At 46.9% G+C, this 14,449-nt stretch overlaps 1 protein-coding gene across 13 annotated transcripts in view; it reads left to right on the top strand.

Annotated features, from left to right (window-relative positions):
- The window catches only part of DNM1 (dynamin 1), a 62,148-nt gene that overhangs the window by 1,170 nt on the left and 46,529 nt on the right, over positions 1 to 14,449 (top strand). The gene's annotated exons all lie outside the window — the stretch shown is intronic.

Below are 14,449 nucleotides of genomic sequence, written 5' to 3'. Positions count from 1 at the left end.
CAATGTCTATGGGATGCTGTTCTCCCACCCCCACGCTTTCTGCTTAAATGCACAATACAGAATGGCTTGTGAGGCTCTGCTGCTGCTAGAGAGATCTGCAGCGTGTATGAGCTGCTTGTTTACATGTAAGCACCCCAAATTCTGTTCTTCTGCCTCAAGGCTGCGTGCCCTGGGCAGAAGGCATAGGATTGTATCTGGCTCAGAGAAAGCACAGTTGGAGCAAGATTTCTTTAAAATATACAGACACATCCAGCATTTGGGATCCTTTCTGAGAGGCTTCCACCAGTCTATGCAGTATTCCCCAGAGATCCTGGGAGTCGTGCAGGGGAAGGACATTGCATGAACGCGTTTCACTGAGCCTCAGGTCACCAGCCAGGATCCACCTTTTTGTCCACTGACCTGGAAGGAAATAAAGATTCCTAATGACAAAGGGAAAGACTTGCTGCCCCACAGCTTACTGAAGGGGAGAAGAGGTCCCCTGGAACATTTAAGCAGAGTGGGTTCACCTGTTGGCTCTGCTGTTTTCATGCTTTCTAAGTACTGGCAGCTTGACCTCGTAAATCCTTTTTAGAGGATCTGTGCAGACAGTGCTGCAATGTGTAATGGATGGCTGCAGGACCAGGGGAGGGTTTGTCAAGGGATAGTGGTTGGGTCTTGGTCATCTCCACTGGTACCAGTGGGAACTGGGGAGTTTCTGCCTGTTAGAGATTGAATGAATGAAAATGTTCTCCTGTTTCCCTTTTTTTTTTTTTGGATGATTCCTGGGACAACCTGTGACCTCAGCGTCCTATCAGTCTCTCCAGCAGCATGTTCTGATGGCTTTTAGGAAATACAGTAATGGTGGATCCTCAGGGCAGGAGCTGTGTGAAGCTGTCCGTAGAGAAGCATATAAAGGAAATAATGGGGCTGGAAATGGCAGGCATGTCAAAGGGAGGAGGTCCTTTTCCATTTGATACCATTGAGTGCTGGCTAGTTTAGAGACTGGTAACATGAGACATCTTATACAGATATATCTGTATATGCTGCGGAACCCAAACCTGCTAAAATAGTGTTGGGACCCTGCAGTAATACATCACTTTATTGTTTTGTGTAGGGATTGAAAACTACAATATGAAGCTACAAAAGAGTGGAATAAGCATGGCTGCTTGGTGTAACTGTGGTAGGGGTGTGAAGGGGAAACTGTGACCTGCTGTGTACAAATGTCATTGTTAGTGTGGCCGTGGCATATGTCACATCTCCAGCCTGGCACCAGGGTGGTGGTGCAGCAGCTGCTCACTGCACATCGAATGCGGGTGCTGATGAGTTGCTCAGAGTGCATGGAGATCTGCATGCAGACAGCTGCTGGTGCAGTTGGGCTGCCCGATGTGAAGGTAGAGATGTTTCAGCAGAGGGGCTGCAGGTCCTGCAGGGCTGCCTTTCTCCTCCATACCTGTGGAGCTCATTCCACATTGTCATCAAGTTGTGTTCACGCAGCAGGACTGTTTGCTGGTCCCGGTGCCAGCCCCAGGCTCTGGCTGTGCAGGACTCCAGCCCGGGGTTGCTGCTGGCATCTTACAGCAGCGCTGAATCCCACACATGCTGAAAACCTCAAAGCACAGAGGAATGATGCTGACTGCAATTGGTGTTTACTTATGTATCTTCCCAAACAAATATCTTTTTTCTTCCTGCATGCAAAGGCTTCTTAGTTGCTGCTAATTACTCCTTCAGTGTCACTTATTCTGCTGTTAACGGATTATCCAACAGTGCAGAGCCTGTGTTTATAATACCAGATGTCGACAAGGCAGCTATGTGTGCTTTTGCTGCCGGGGACTCAGCATGGTGGCTGCTGTAGCGGCTGATGGTGTTAAAATCACTGAAGAGACGAGAGAAGCTGTGCAGAAGGCAGCCAGGTGACACGTCTGTTTGCAGACTGTTTTATCCTGGGCCTCAAAACTGGAAGGAAGGTTAATCTGGTCATCTCTAGGCATTTGCTGCTGCTGTGGTTATAGGCTCACAGGATAATTCGCGTTGGAAAAGACCTCAGAGGGTCACTGAGTCCATGCTTATGGTGTTGCTGTCTTCCTGCTGCCACCTCTCTTAAATGGGGAGGTCCTGGAGGTGACACAAGTACCCACAAAATTAATCTGATTTCAAAGAATGAAGCGTGTGGTGTGAGCTGATTTGACTTGGGACCAAAGGGCTGAGAAGGCAGGGGATGTACCCAGTAGCTCACAAAGCTGCTTGTAAAATCATCCATGTTTGCGCTACTCTTATTTTGCAGCGTGAAAGTAAACAGCAAACACAGGTGCCTTCTTAAAATCCTGAGCTTTTAAAAGCGCTGTGACACAAATCTTTGGATTTGTGGAAGCATTGCTGTTATCTGTGCTTTACAAACGGGGGGGGAAAAACTGAAAGCACTGGACTGCATTCAGATGGCTGCATGAGTGTCTGTGCCTTGTGTCTTTGTTGGCTGATCCAAGGCAGCGTGTTGCTCGGCCCGGTTCGGACAGCTGCATTGCTCCTCATGGGGAAAACAAGGCACCTCTGACTTCTGCAGAACAGATGGCCTAAGGGCGCTGCGGAGAAGGCAGTGACTGAGCTGGGAACAGTGGGTGGAATGCTATGGGAACTGAACTAGCATTTATTTGATCTCAGACCTGAGCATTTGCCTCAGAAGCATCCTTCTCTCTTGCAGTCTTATCTACCCCTCACCAAATAGCTGTACCTAGCCACCAGGCTCTGATGGTGTATGCTGAATTAGGTGATGGTTGTAAATTGCCTGGAAGGAAATTGGAGGCAGGTCAGGACCTAGAACTCAGCTGTGCTGGGCTAGCCCTGTCTCTCCTAGCGCGCAGACTTGCACTGAAAAGGTGTTCTGTAGTATTCACCAGCATGGATAAAGGACCAGGGAAAAGGCAGCATTGCCAGAGTGCTGGCAGAGAGACTAATTGCAAGACACTTGTAATTATTGTGTGATCTATGAGCTGGACAAATGCTGTTGCCTATTTGCAAGTTAAAACCATAGGCATTTCTTGGAAAATGACTTAATCTGAGTTGTAGAGCATGGTGCAAGAGCCAGGAGTAGGGATCTGCTGTTTAGGGAAATACATTGTGGTCAGATAATGGACCTTCAAATGGCAGCAGACCTTTAGTCCTCAGTGAAGAACGTACCTCTTTTCATCCAGCATTAATTAGAAGGAAGAAAAAAGCATGGAATGCTGTGAGGGAATGGATAATGCGTTACAATAGACCGTAAGATAAATTATTCTAGCTTCAGAGAAAGCTATATAGCTCCTAGCAAACACTTGGAGGAGGATCATTAGGAGGAGACGCATAATTAAGTTAAAACATAATGTAGCATGGGTGGCTGTCAGAAAAAAGAATGCCTGAATCTTATCGTTTGTAGGTGCAACAGTGCCTGTGCTTGTCCTCTGACTGCTTCTGTTAGTCGTGCAGGGGTTGGTTCGAGTGCACGCAGGTCTAATATCTCTTCTGCTTCCTGCAGCAGCTAGATGTTCTCTACAGATCTTGCTGGCTGAGTGTTCATCTTATCTCTTCAGTGGCGACCTCATACTTCTGGTAACTGCCACTAGGCTTAGATTTTCTAGGAAAAGAGATCCTGATGGTGTGTCTCAGACTGTTCACACAGTGAGAGGAAGCCAGGTGTATCTAATTTGGAAGGTGATGCTCATGTCATGCCAGGTGGGGTTTGCTGGGACCTACTGGCGTGTGAAGGAATCTGTCACCTGAGAGCTAGCAGGTTGGGGGGACAGCTTCTATGCTAGAGTGGGCTTTGTCTTGTTATCACAATAATCATCGTGTTGGGAGTTTTAGAGCTTTTTGAGCATTAGTTAGTCCTTATGGTGATTTGAGATGGGTAAATGGTGTCTTTTGTGCTTGCTCTATGAACAGTAAGTATGCTACAGCATAGAGCTGATAAGGGTCTGCAAAAACAGTGGGGGGGGGATGAAGTTGGAAATTCCTAAAAGCATTCCTCTGTGCTAAAGCTGTTACTGTTTTTCAAATCTCCACATGCTTACATTACAACTTTTCAATTGTAAACAAACAAAAGCACACTGAAGACAAACTTTGTTTTTAAGGTCTGCTGTTTGTTTTTGATAGCCACAGTTCAATACCTCACTGGGGATGCCAATTGAAGGCCTTGAACCCACCTTTCCCAATGCCTCCGAGAAGGCAGAACTCCACAGTGCTTAAATAGAAGGTGTGGGAGTGTGTCTGCAGTGCTGTATCTGAGGCAGCTTCTGAAAATGTTATTCTAAGGCAGGAAGCTGGTCCCCTTCTTGACCGTGTGAATTACTCAACATTGCTTCTTCGAGCCTGTCTCTCCAAGAGTGAGTAAAAATGCTGAAGACTTCTTAGCATCTTTCAGATGAAGGCTTTTTGTAGGGAAATTGAAGACGTTGATGACGTAGCAGAAGTTAATCAAGGAAATGGAGTTCTTGCTGTGTTCTGGCTAGAGGGGTGAAACTTGTTATGATGCATTGAGCAGCAGATTTATTAGGAGCAAACCCATGAGGACTCCACCCATGTGAGCCAATCCTCCAGTTTTTTGTTTCAGACCATGTACTTGAGTGGCAAAAACAAAACAATGACAAGAAGGGGCGGCGGGCGGTCACCTAAAAGCATGTGGTGCTCAGCCTGAATTGCCCAATGTAAAGTTGTTTTTGAGGTGGCATCTGTGACTAGAGGTTTACTGGCAGTATGCACAGTGAACTCTATTAATATGCCAGTAAGGGGGGGGAAAAAAAACAAAACAATTTTGGGTGTAATGCTCCCTGGACTCACAGATCTGTGGCTGTATGAGTCAGAGTACTGCTGGCTGGGAGGAAAGCTAAAATGAAATCTGCCAAAAAGAAGAAGAACATGCATAGTAAGGAAATAGCCCACTGGTGCAACAATTTCTCATTGCTTTTGAACTGATTTTTTTTTTTTATTTCACACATGATGACAGAGACGGGCCTGGCTGGCCTGAGGTTGGAGCTCTGCTCTCAGCTGCCAGGCTGGGGTCTGGGTGCTGATCGTGGGTGCCTTCCTTAGAGGCTGTTGGTCTCGCACACATCGTGTGCACTTATCATAAATGAACACTAGAAATGGCACCAGAGAAGGTTAACTGTAACAAGTAAGCTGTTTTTCTTAGCAATAAATGGAACCTCTGTGATGGTGATGCAGCATTGTATGATGAGCCATGTCTTCTCTGCAGCGGTGGTGTGTGGGGCCTGGGTGGTTGGTGCAGCTTCGTGTGCTGTTTGGTAGTGAGCATCTCTGGAGGCTGAGGGCTGCTCTGTAGAAGCTGGCAGCATGCTCTCTGGGTGTGGGGAGTCAGGGATTGCTTAGAAAGCACTGGTACGATGCACTAGATGGGCTGGCAGCACTTCAGTTTTTGAGCGTAGACTTTTTGAGGTGCTTTGGTGAGAGAGCTGTGAACTTCTTGAGCTGTGTTTCCATGTGTGTTGCACCATGGATCTCGTCTCCTTTGTTGGTTTTCCTGTCAGCTGTCCTGCCTCAAAGCCAGCTGTCTGTCTGTGGCTCTGCAGAGCCCATTGTGGCCCAGAGGGATGAGCCCAGAGCTTTGGGCCTGGTGACCTTAAACACTTGGGTGCTCTGGTCAGGTCTGGAGCAGGTCAGACTGGTTCTGAAAAGCCCCAAAATTCAGTTTCTCTTTATTTATGGTCCATCTAAAGCACATGTTATGCTTATTATTGGGTGACTTGATGGAGTTTGGTCAGGGGAGACCTCATTGTTCTCTACAGTCCCTGAAAGGAGGTTGTGGCAAGGTTGGGGTCAGTCTCTGCTCCTAAGTAATAGTGATAGGATGAGAGGTGATGGCCTCACGTTGCACCAGGAGGTTCAGGTTGGGTATGAATCAATATTTCTTCTCAGAAAGAATGGTCGTGCAGTGGAACAGGCTGTCTGAGGAGGTGGTGGAGTCACTGTCCCTGGAGGTGTTCAAGAAAAGGGCAAACTTCACACTGAGTGACATGGCCTAGAGCAGTGACAGGCATGGGCTGACGGTTGGGCTAGATGATCTTCGTGGTCTTTGAACCTTAATGATTCTATGATTCTCTGAGAGTTATCTTACTCAGAACTAGCTGCCCCCAATATTGGGCTGGCTATGAGGAGAAGACAGGCAGTACTTCAGTGTTTATGAGGAGGAGGTGTTAAGAATGTGCTTTAAAACATCTTGACTGGTAACTGAGAGCAAAACTTGCTGCCAGGTAGTTAAACAATTAGTCCAGGTGACTCACTGATACTTTGTACTTGGGTCCAAACTTTTGTTTTCAAAATCCTGCTAGGGAATGCATTAATAAAAATTGAATCTGAAGCAGCTCAGTAACTTCCCAATGCTCTTGTATAGATGGGACAATCTTACAGATCAGGACAGTTAAGTTGCTGACAGCTGCTTCCTGCGTGACCTTCGGGCTTGTCCTGGCTCCCGGGCTGGTGCTGGCTGCAACAGGTAACTGCTTTCCTTGCCTTCAAGGCTCAGCACAAGAAGAATGATCCCTGAGTCTGAAATCTCTTATCTCTGCAGTGCTGGATGTTCTCAGAGCTGTGGCAGACCCAGCCAGGACCAAGCAGAGGTGAGGTGTTGTTTTGGACCCTGCTCAGCAGCTTCCTGCAGTTCAGCGTAACGCGGTTCTGGAGGCATGTTGGATGCAGGCGTTATGCAAGCTTCTCAAACTGTTTTGCTGACTGGAAGCAAACTTGCCAACTTCTGCCACTTTTCTGCAAGTCTTATGACTCGTGTGGCTTTTCTTAGAGCCCTGGGCACAGTGATTAAGCGAACAGAAGAGCAGTGCGGATTTTGTACTGAGAACATCCATTTCAGGGATGCTTGTGGGTATCCTTTAAAGAAAAGGATTCTGTTTCCTGAGGTACTCCAGGAAATAGAGCTGAAGAATTCCAAAGCTTATGTAAAGCCTGCATTGTCAGATGTGGGCCTTCCCTGTCTAAAAATGAGGGCTTGTGTCCCCGGACTATTACGGAGCTATAAGTTCTGTTAAAATACTTGTACTGCAGCCATAATGAACAAAAAATTATGCAAAATGAAGCTTGGAATAAAACCAGTTCCTCACTCGACTGAAACAGGAATTGAATTCAAGTCTCGGGGGGTGCGAATACTATTTTAATAATTTATTGCCTCAGCAGTCCCCTCTAACACTCCGTTTCCTGTTTCTTATGGCTCTAGGTTGTGTTGTTGCAGCTGTGTTGAAGGGTGAAGAGTTAATACTGCCAGAGCAAGCAGGAGGATTGTGGAGATCCCGTCTGGCTGTGCTAGGGCTGTCATTTTGTTTGTGAAACTGTCTTGATGTGAGAGTGGCCAGCACGGTACCTGGGATGCCTGGGAAAGGGCAGAGCAGATATTAAACTGATGCTGCTGTGGATTTTGGCTGAAGAACCAGGCAATGTTGATGTAATCCTATATAAAAAATGTGTATAAACTGCAGCCATATTCCAGAATAGCTTTTCAGTTGCATTTAGACTCTGAAAGCATCTCTAGGCAGAAATCTATGGAGATGCTGTGCAGCTGATGCTCAACATCTGCAAGCATTTTTACAGCAGAGTCAGCTTACCCTGGAGATCATTAAGAAAAACTTTCTGTTTTGAGATTGGAGATGCAGGGCTGAGGGAGGCTGTGCTGGGTTTCTTAGCACAAGGAAGAGATACCTAAGGGCAAAACCTTTGAACAAGTCTTTGTTTAGCTCCTCTTCTTTGCATTCCTGTCACTCTCACATGTGTCGAGGCAGAGTATATTTGGTAGGATCTGTCTCAGGGCTCTGACAAAAATTAGCAGCCCATTGCAGCTTGGGGAGTTCTTTGTCATCTGAGTAATTACAGAGTTCTGTGAGCAAGGGCTTATCATAACTGTCTGTTTGCCACCTGCCTGCTGGTGCAGAAACGGTTCTCCATCAGCATGGGAATATACCTGAAGGCCTGTTAGTTCAGAATTAAGCTAGCAGAAAACAAAGCTCTAACTCCTGGTTTTAATGGTGATATTTGGCTCCACTGACTTTCCTTTGGTTTACTCTGAACATACACTGCTCTGAGTGGGGATGGAGCTCTTTGATTCTAATGCACGTTAGATTTTTCTCTCTTTCTGGCTGCTGGGATCTCTTGAGTAATCTCTGGATATTTCTTAAGCTGATTGTGCTTTTACTTTTAATAGAAGCTCCTCTATGAATAGCTGGGAATTGCCTGAGCATGGCAATGGCCTTGTGAGGTCTGCTGCAGCAGTGGTACAGCTCGAGGCAGGGAGGGGACCAGCATACACCGAGGTGCAGAACATCCTCTGGGGGTGTCACACTGCAGAGCTGATGCTGCAGCTCCAGTGCTGAAACTCAGGGTACCTCCTCTGCATCAGCACAGCTCTCAGGAGGCAGGCACTGCACTTCCTCTCTCTGGGCTCTGCTCCTTTGGTTTGGTATCTGTGTTCCTAGGAATTACTCTGTGCCTGTTCATACATAATATATTTGTCATGCAAGGCCTGTGAGCTGCCTGTCACTCCGAGCTCATCTTAGCGAGGTCAATGCCCTGAATGAGTCTTACAGACAAATGAAAGAATGGTATTTAAAGAATAGTTACAGCAGAAGAACCAGCAAGGTGCTGCATTACTACTTGATATTTTGCCATTTTGTTTGAATGACTTTGAGCTGGACAGGCAAAAGCACGTGTTATAATCAGTGTATTGATTTAAAGGGGGACAGGATGGGGAGAAAACACCAAGCAAAAGGGTTTGGATAAATCCTTTCTTTGTGTGAAAGAGTACGGAATGGAAGACCAGAAGATGCTAGGCAGGTTGTCAAGGTCACCATGCCTCAGCTTCACTATGGGTTCTGAGTGCCTGCTAAAGTGCAACACCAACTTTGACCCTCTCCTGCTCCAAGGCTCTTCATGAAGACGTGCCCTCCTTTAGAAACTCCATGGATGTGTACCTGTATATAAACCTACCCTTTTTTTTTTTGTCACCTGTAGTCATTGTCTGAAGTTTACCAGAGAAGAAATATTCCCTGGGACGTGGGATGCTGCGCCTCTGGTTGGCTCTGGCAGATACCTCCAGGCAGAAGGCAAAAAGTTTCCTTCTTCTGGGGCTGTTGATCCCACTTTTGTTTTTGGTGTAGCTTGGAAATGGAGATGTCTTCGGTGGTTTTTAAAGTAGAATGTAATGCTTCTGCCCTAGTGGTGGTAGCAGTCAGTCTGCTCGTTTGTCTTCAAGGGCTTAAGAAGCAGTGCCTCTGCACCATGTTTCCAGCCAGGGTGATCCTAATTATATCTGAAACTGCAGAGGTGCAGTGCACAGCAAGGAGCTTGGCTCTGTTCCTGCATGCTTCTCCACACAGCAGAGGTATAAACTGGCATCTTGAATTCCCTCTGCAGGATGGCTGTGCGCCTCAGCCAGCTCGGCCAGGATGCACGGGGGCTGAGCGATGCAGTTACCCTGCAGAGCTGCCCTCCCTGCCTGACCCACCAGCAGGGAACCCGCCTGCCTCACTGCTCACAGCACTCTCACCTCTGCAAGGTAAATTCTCAGGGTAAATGCATCCAATTGTATAAACCCACCTCCTATATCTGGACAAGGATGGTACGGCAGGGCTTGAAATGCCACCCCCTTCCTCATATAGCTTCTCTGGGTTCTTAATAGTGGGCTCGAAGTGTTTCTGCCTCTGCCACTGAACCTTTTCAGTTCTCTCTGCCTTTCGTGGCATTCAGGCTCTGAGGAGACTGTCGGGGAGTGGAGGAAGTGTCATGCTGCAGTGACGGAATGTGCCTTGAGCTATATTTGTTCTCCTTGCAGCAAATACCAGGGCGCCAGAGGTGAAAGAGTTTTGACAAGAGATCTAAGATGACACATACCATGAACCTGTGGTGTCTTTAGATTTGTCATTGCACCAGTTTCCTTCTGTGAAGGAAAGAAAGGCAAAAAGGAGAATAAGCCCCTTTATATCAGGAGTCTCCATGTGGCGTATAGCATCAATATTGGTTACTTCTGCATGGACTGCTGGTGTTCCCCAGCACAGGAGAGCCTTTGCTGCAGGACTCTGGAGAGCTAGGACAGATTAAGACACTGGTGGTGGAGAAACAGAAAGGTCAATGTGTTGCTCATCAACTTTAACACATGCTAATCCTAGTGTGTTATAGTGTCCATGCTTCCCCAGCACTTTGTCATTCCTGTCCCAGAGTTTTATTGTATTGCTTGCCCTTTGTTTCCTCTCTGCTCAAGCTGCAGGTGCTGCACAGGGCGTGTTTTAAAGGGCTGCCACTGTTCTGTTATGGCAAAGCCAGGATTTGTCAGTAGATTTGTTTGTGCCAAAGCAGAGCAGTGCTACTGCAGAATTATGACAGATCAGTGCAGCTTGACAGAGATGAGCAAAGATGCTGGGTCATGGGTTTACTGTTTGTGGATATGAAAACTGGATTTCTTTTCTACAACTGGTACTGAGCTGAACTGATTATTTTTTTTAGGGTATTGATGATGCCTAGTGCTGTCCTCTTGAAGGTTGCTGTCTGAAACGTGCAGGGCTGTAATGGAAATAATGCCCTGCAGGTGAAGCTGTATGTATATATATATATATGTATATGCACGTATGTGCTGGATTTCCTGTGGCCATGGAGGCCTCTGTGCCCAGGCAGTGCAGTGGGTGCTGTTTCCCTGGATGCTGGTGGTAGGCTGGCTGGGTTGGCTTCTTGCTCTTTAATGAACTGAAGGTGCAGAGCTCTACAGTGAAATGAGCTTTGTTTTCTTCCTGCTGGGATTTTCATCCTTGGAATCAAGGCTGTTTTCCAAGAATGCATAATCCTTGCTGCCACATCCACTTAGGATGTGCTGGGCTGCTTTTTCTCTTGAGTTCCTGATGTTGTCACGTAGCATCAGTGCTGTGTTATTCCTCACCTTGAATATCCCAAGGCAGCATGCAAGATCCAGGACTTCATTTTCTATTACCCAAAAGATCCCAGGGGAAGCTGCACAGCAGCAGGGCTGTGGTTCTGCAGCCTCACAGGACTCTTCCCTTCCGTCTGCTGCAGCCGACAGTCACTGCGGCATTTGCTATAATGGGCAGTGACTTTTTGAGACCAGTCATTGCACCGTAGGCTGTACCACTCTCTAAATAATCCTCCTCAGTAAAATGCAGAGCCTCTGAACGAGAAAATCCCTTTACGGTTGCTACCTGCAAAAATACAAGAGGAAATTGGTTCATGAGTGCACCTGAGGTGTTGAAGTGTCCTGTCTTCCTTCCCCATCTGTGTTTTATTCCCTATCGTGCTCTGGGTTAACCCATCTGCGGGAGCATAGCAAGGAGGGATCTGGCAGATAAGTCAGCCCTCGAAATGGAGGAGGGGAAGGATATTACTCATTAATTCTCGCCCAGCAGAGAGGAAATGAAGCAAAAGATGTTTCGGGTGAGATGGGTTTGTATGCTACAGGAATACCTCTCGTTTCTCCTGCAAGCTCTTGACCTATGGCTGTAGACACTTGTATGGGATCTGTCAGCCTCAGCAGCTTGGGGCTGATGCACAGCAGTGAGGGAGTCAGGAGCCTCGTGGACATAAAAACTGATTTGTTTCTATGGAAACGAGTAGATTTCACCATGTTGTTGGGAAGTAGGAGGGGAATTATCTCCCTGGGCCTGGTTTTGGCTCTTAGATTGGATTGGCTGCTGCACCGCAATTGTGGAGCAGCAGCCCATGAAGGGATTATCTATCTAGTCTGCTATCACAAGCAGGGAGAAGCACGTGGATCCAATCTGTTCCCACTGCAGGCTTCCTCTGCAGGAATAACACAAGGCTCTGCAGTTGCATGCCAGGATTCCCCGGGTCACAGCCCTCCATGGCACTAGGAAGTAAAGAATTAACCTTGGTCACTAATAGCTGGAAAGGAAGCCTGCATTACGGCACACACAGCTGTGACTGCATATCCTGCATAGATTTTCTTCCAATTCAGATGGCAAAGGTGATGATCTGTGCCTGTGCTTTACCACAACATCTAGGTGTGCATGACTCTTGAGAGGGAAAGCTTAGATTCTAGGTAGGAAGAAAGCACTCCATGGAAAACTGGCAAAATGGTAATGTCAGTGCATTTGAGCCCCCTCCCAAGGCGTTCCCTTCTTTGTGTTCTTTTTCCTCTCCTACAGATATGGTGCAGGAGCAGTGTAACCTTCTGCAAGAGAAAAACTGCCTGCTCAGCTTCTGTCTCCCTCGTGGTACATGGCGACTTTATTATATGTTACATAAATTGAGTTAAGGCTATAGTATTAGAAGTCCCTGATTTGTGCTTTGTAGCAGAACCAGAGAGCTGATCAAATGTGTTAACCCTTGTTTTTGCACAGATACATCAAAAGAATGTAGCAACATCTCTGCCTTTGCTTCAGGTCTTCTTAAAATACACAGTGCATCTGAAAAGTAGGGCTGGATCCCGCTGTTGACCTCTAGCATAAAGCCAGGGTACGCGGGCTTCCTTGGAATTCCTTCAGGCACACAGCAGCAGCAATCCCTGGGCGGTCTATTGGCTGTGCTGCTCACTCAGTGGGCTCATAGGGCATCAAAGGAAAGAGCACTACCTGGGGTGTAAGAATACTGACCTCCTTGGGTATCTGTTGCCCTGTGGGATGGGAGTACTGCCATGAAGCTCCATAGCTCTACGTGAGCCCAACTTGTGCTTGGAGGCTCTGCTGCAGCCATGACTTGACATAATACGTTCAGCTATTTTCCAAGTTGTGATGTTCTCTAAAGCTAGCGAAGTGAAACAGAAATAAGCCCAAAGGGTTCGAATGAAAATAAACAGTAGAAAAGCATGCTTATCCCACTGCTTCCAGAGACCTGCGGGGAGTCGTGCAGGAGAGGGGCTGAGCGAAATGCAGGGGAAGGAGATGTGGAAAGAATGAAAGAAAAAGGCAGTAATTGCAGTGACTCTTGGGAACTAGTCTGTGCAGTCAGAGATAAGCCAGAGAAGCAGCATTTAGTGTCCTCTGGAAGGGGTGGAGGGGGACAGGGGGTGGTAAGGGAGAGAGCCACTTCAAAGCAAATGTTCTTGTAACAATTACTGTGCGCTTTCCTCTTTGCTTGAGCCAACTAAGGTCTGAACCCAGCCACTGTCACCAAAATATCAGTGACACGGGGGAGCATTTGTTCAGAGCCTACCTCCTGTTTTGTTATCTGAGCCCCCTCAGCCCACGTTTGGCTCAAGAAATGTCTTCAGAGTGGCGAAACCCTTTTCTAATTGATACTTCTGCTCAAGGCACGTGTGTTCTCCCAGAGGCCCCCAAGCAGCACGGTGTATTTCAGCACTGGCAGCTTTGTTCTGTAGGAACGATGTGTGCAAAGAAGCCCAAACACTTTTGCTCAAGAGGATGACATGGGACAGAACAGGGGATTGTTGCCTCTGCATGTCTAAATCAATGGCTGGGCAGTTGTGCTGTGTCCCACGAGGAGATGAACCCTGTGGCTGAGAGGGAAGCCCACGTATCTGCTGTCTTTGTCATTTAGTCCTCAGTATCAGTGAGACAAAACCCACTGTTACGCTTGTTTGTGAGTGCATGGATTTGACTTGCTAGGCTTGCTGTATGTCAGGTTTTACCCAGCCAAACATGCAGTCCCTTGGAGCTCACCTTATGTACAGCAAAACATGGAGAGGTCTGCTCAGCCCTTCCTGGCTGCTGGCCCAGAGAGCTGCATGGGGAGGAGTTGCTCACTGGTGGGGATGCTGCTGGAAAGCCAGGATTGTTTAAAGCAATTGTAAGTACTGTAAGTCAGCACAATGGTGTTAACCTCTCTTTGCACTGCTGTAAATAGGATCTCAAGGTACAAGGCAGTGGGAAGCCTTCTCTTCTGCTTCTGCTAATATATATATTGTGATGACACATGAACTATTGCATGACCTTTATTTTTCTCAATTGTATTCTCGAATAATGAATTATTGTGTACAGTAACATTGCCAGTATGATAGAATGTGGTGTGTTTACAATAGATCTTTATTTCTATATGTACCCATTGTGTGGTGAATGTCAATTATGCTCTTAAGAAATACTTGCATTACATCAACTGCGTATAGATTTGCTTTCTTTTGTTAAAGGTCAAGGCTAGACTCACAGTTGTGCTGCAGAGATTGGCAGATAAATAACACATCCCCTGGCTTAAACTTCTGAGCCTAGAAGTGCTAACCTTACTGGAAAGGATGAGGCTACTTAGCAATGAGATCTACTGTGTGATTACAGATCCTGTAGGACTGCTCTCCAGGTTCAGACAGTGCAGTGTGAAGGAAGGGTGAAAGCTAAATGTAGAGGAAAATGCTGTTAGAACAGCAGGGTGATGGGTATCTCTGCTTGTGATGCACCTGCTTTTAAATTCTTGTTGGTCGTGGTGGGCAGTCTGGCTTTTTTGTTTGAGTAGCACTTCAGTTTGGGAAGGTAAGAGCTCATAGAGGGCACAGAGTTGGCAGGAAAGAAAGACTAAATCT

This window comes from Numida meleagris, chromosome 16 (genome assembly GCF_002078875.1).
Source record: "Numida meleagris isolate 19003 breed g44 Domestic line chromosome 16, NumMel1.0, whole genome shotgun sequence".
NCBI lineage: Eukaryota > Metazoa > Chordata > Aves > Galliformes > Numididae > Numida > Numida meleagris.
The sequence above is the reverse complement of the archived record's forward strand: the minus strand, read 5'-3'. Positions and strand labels throughout refer to the sequence as shown.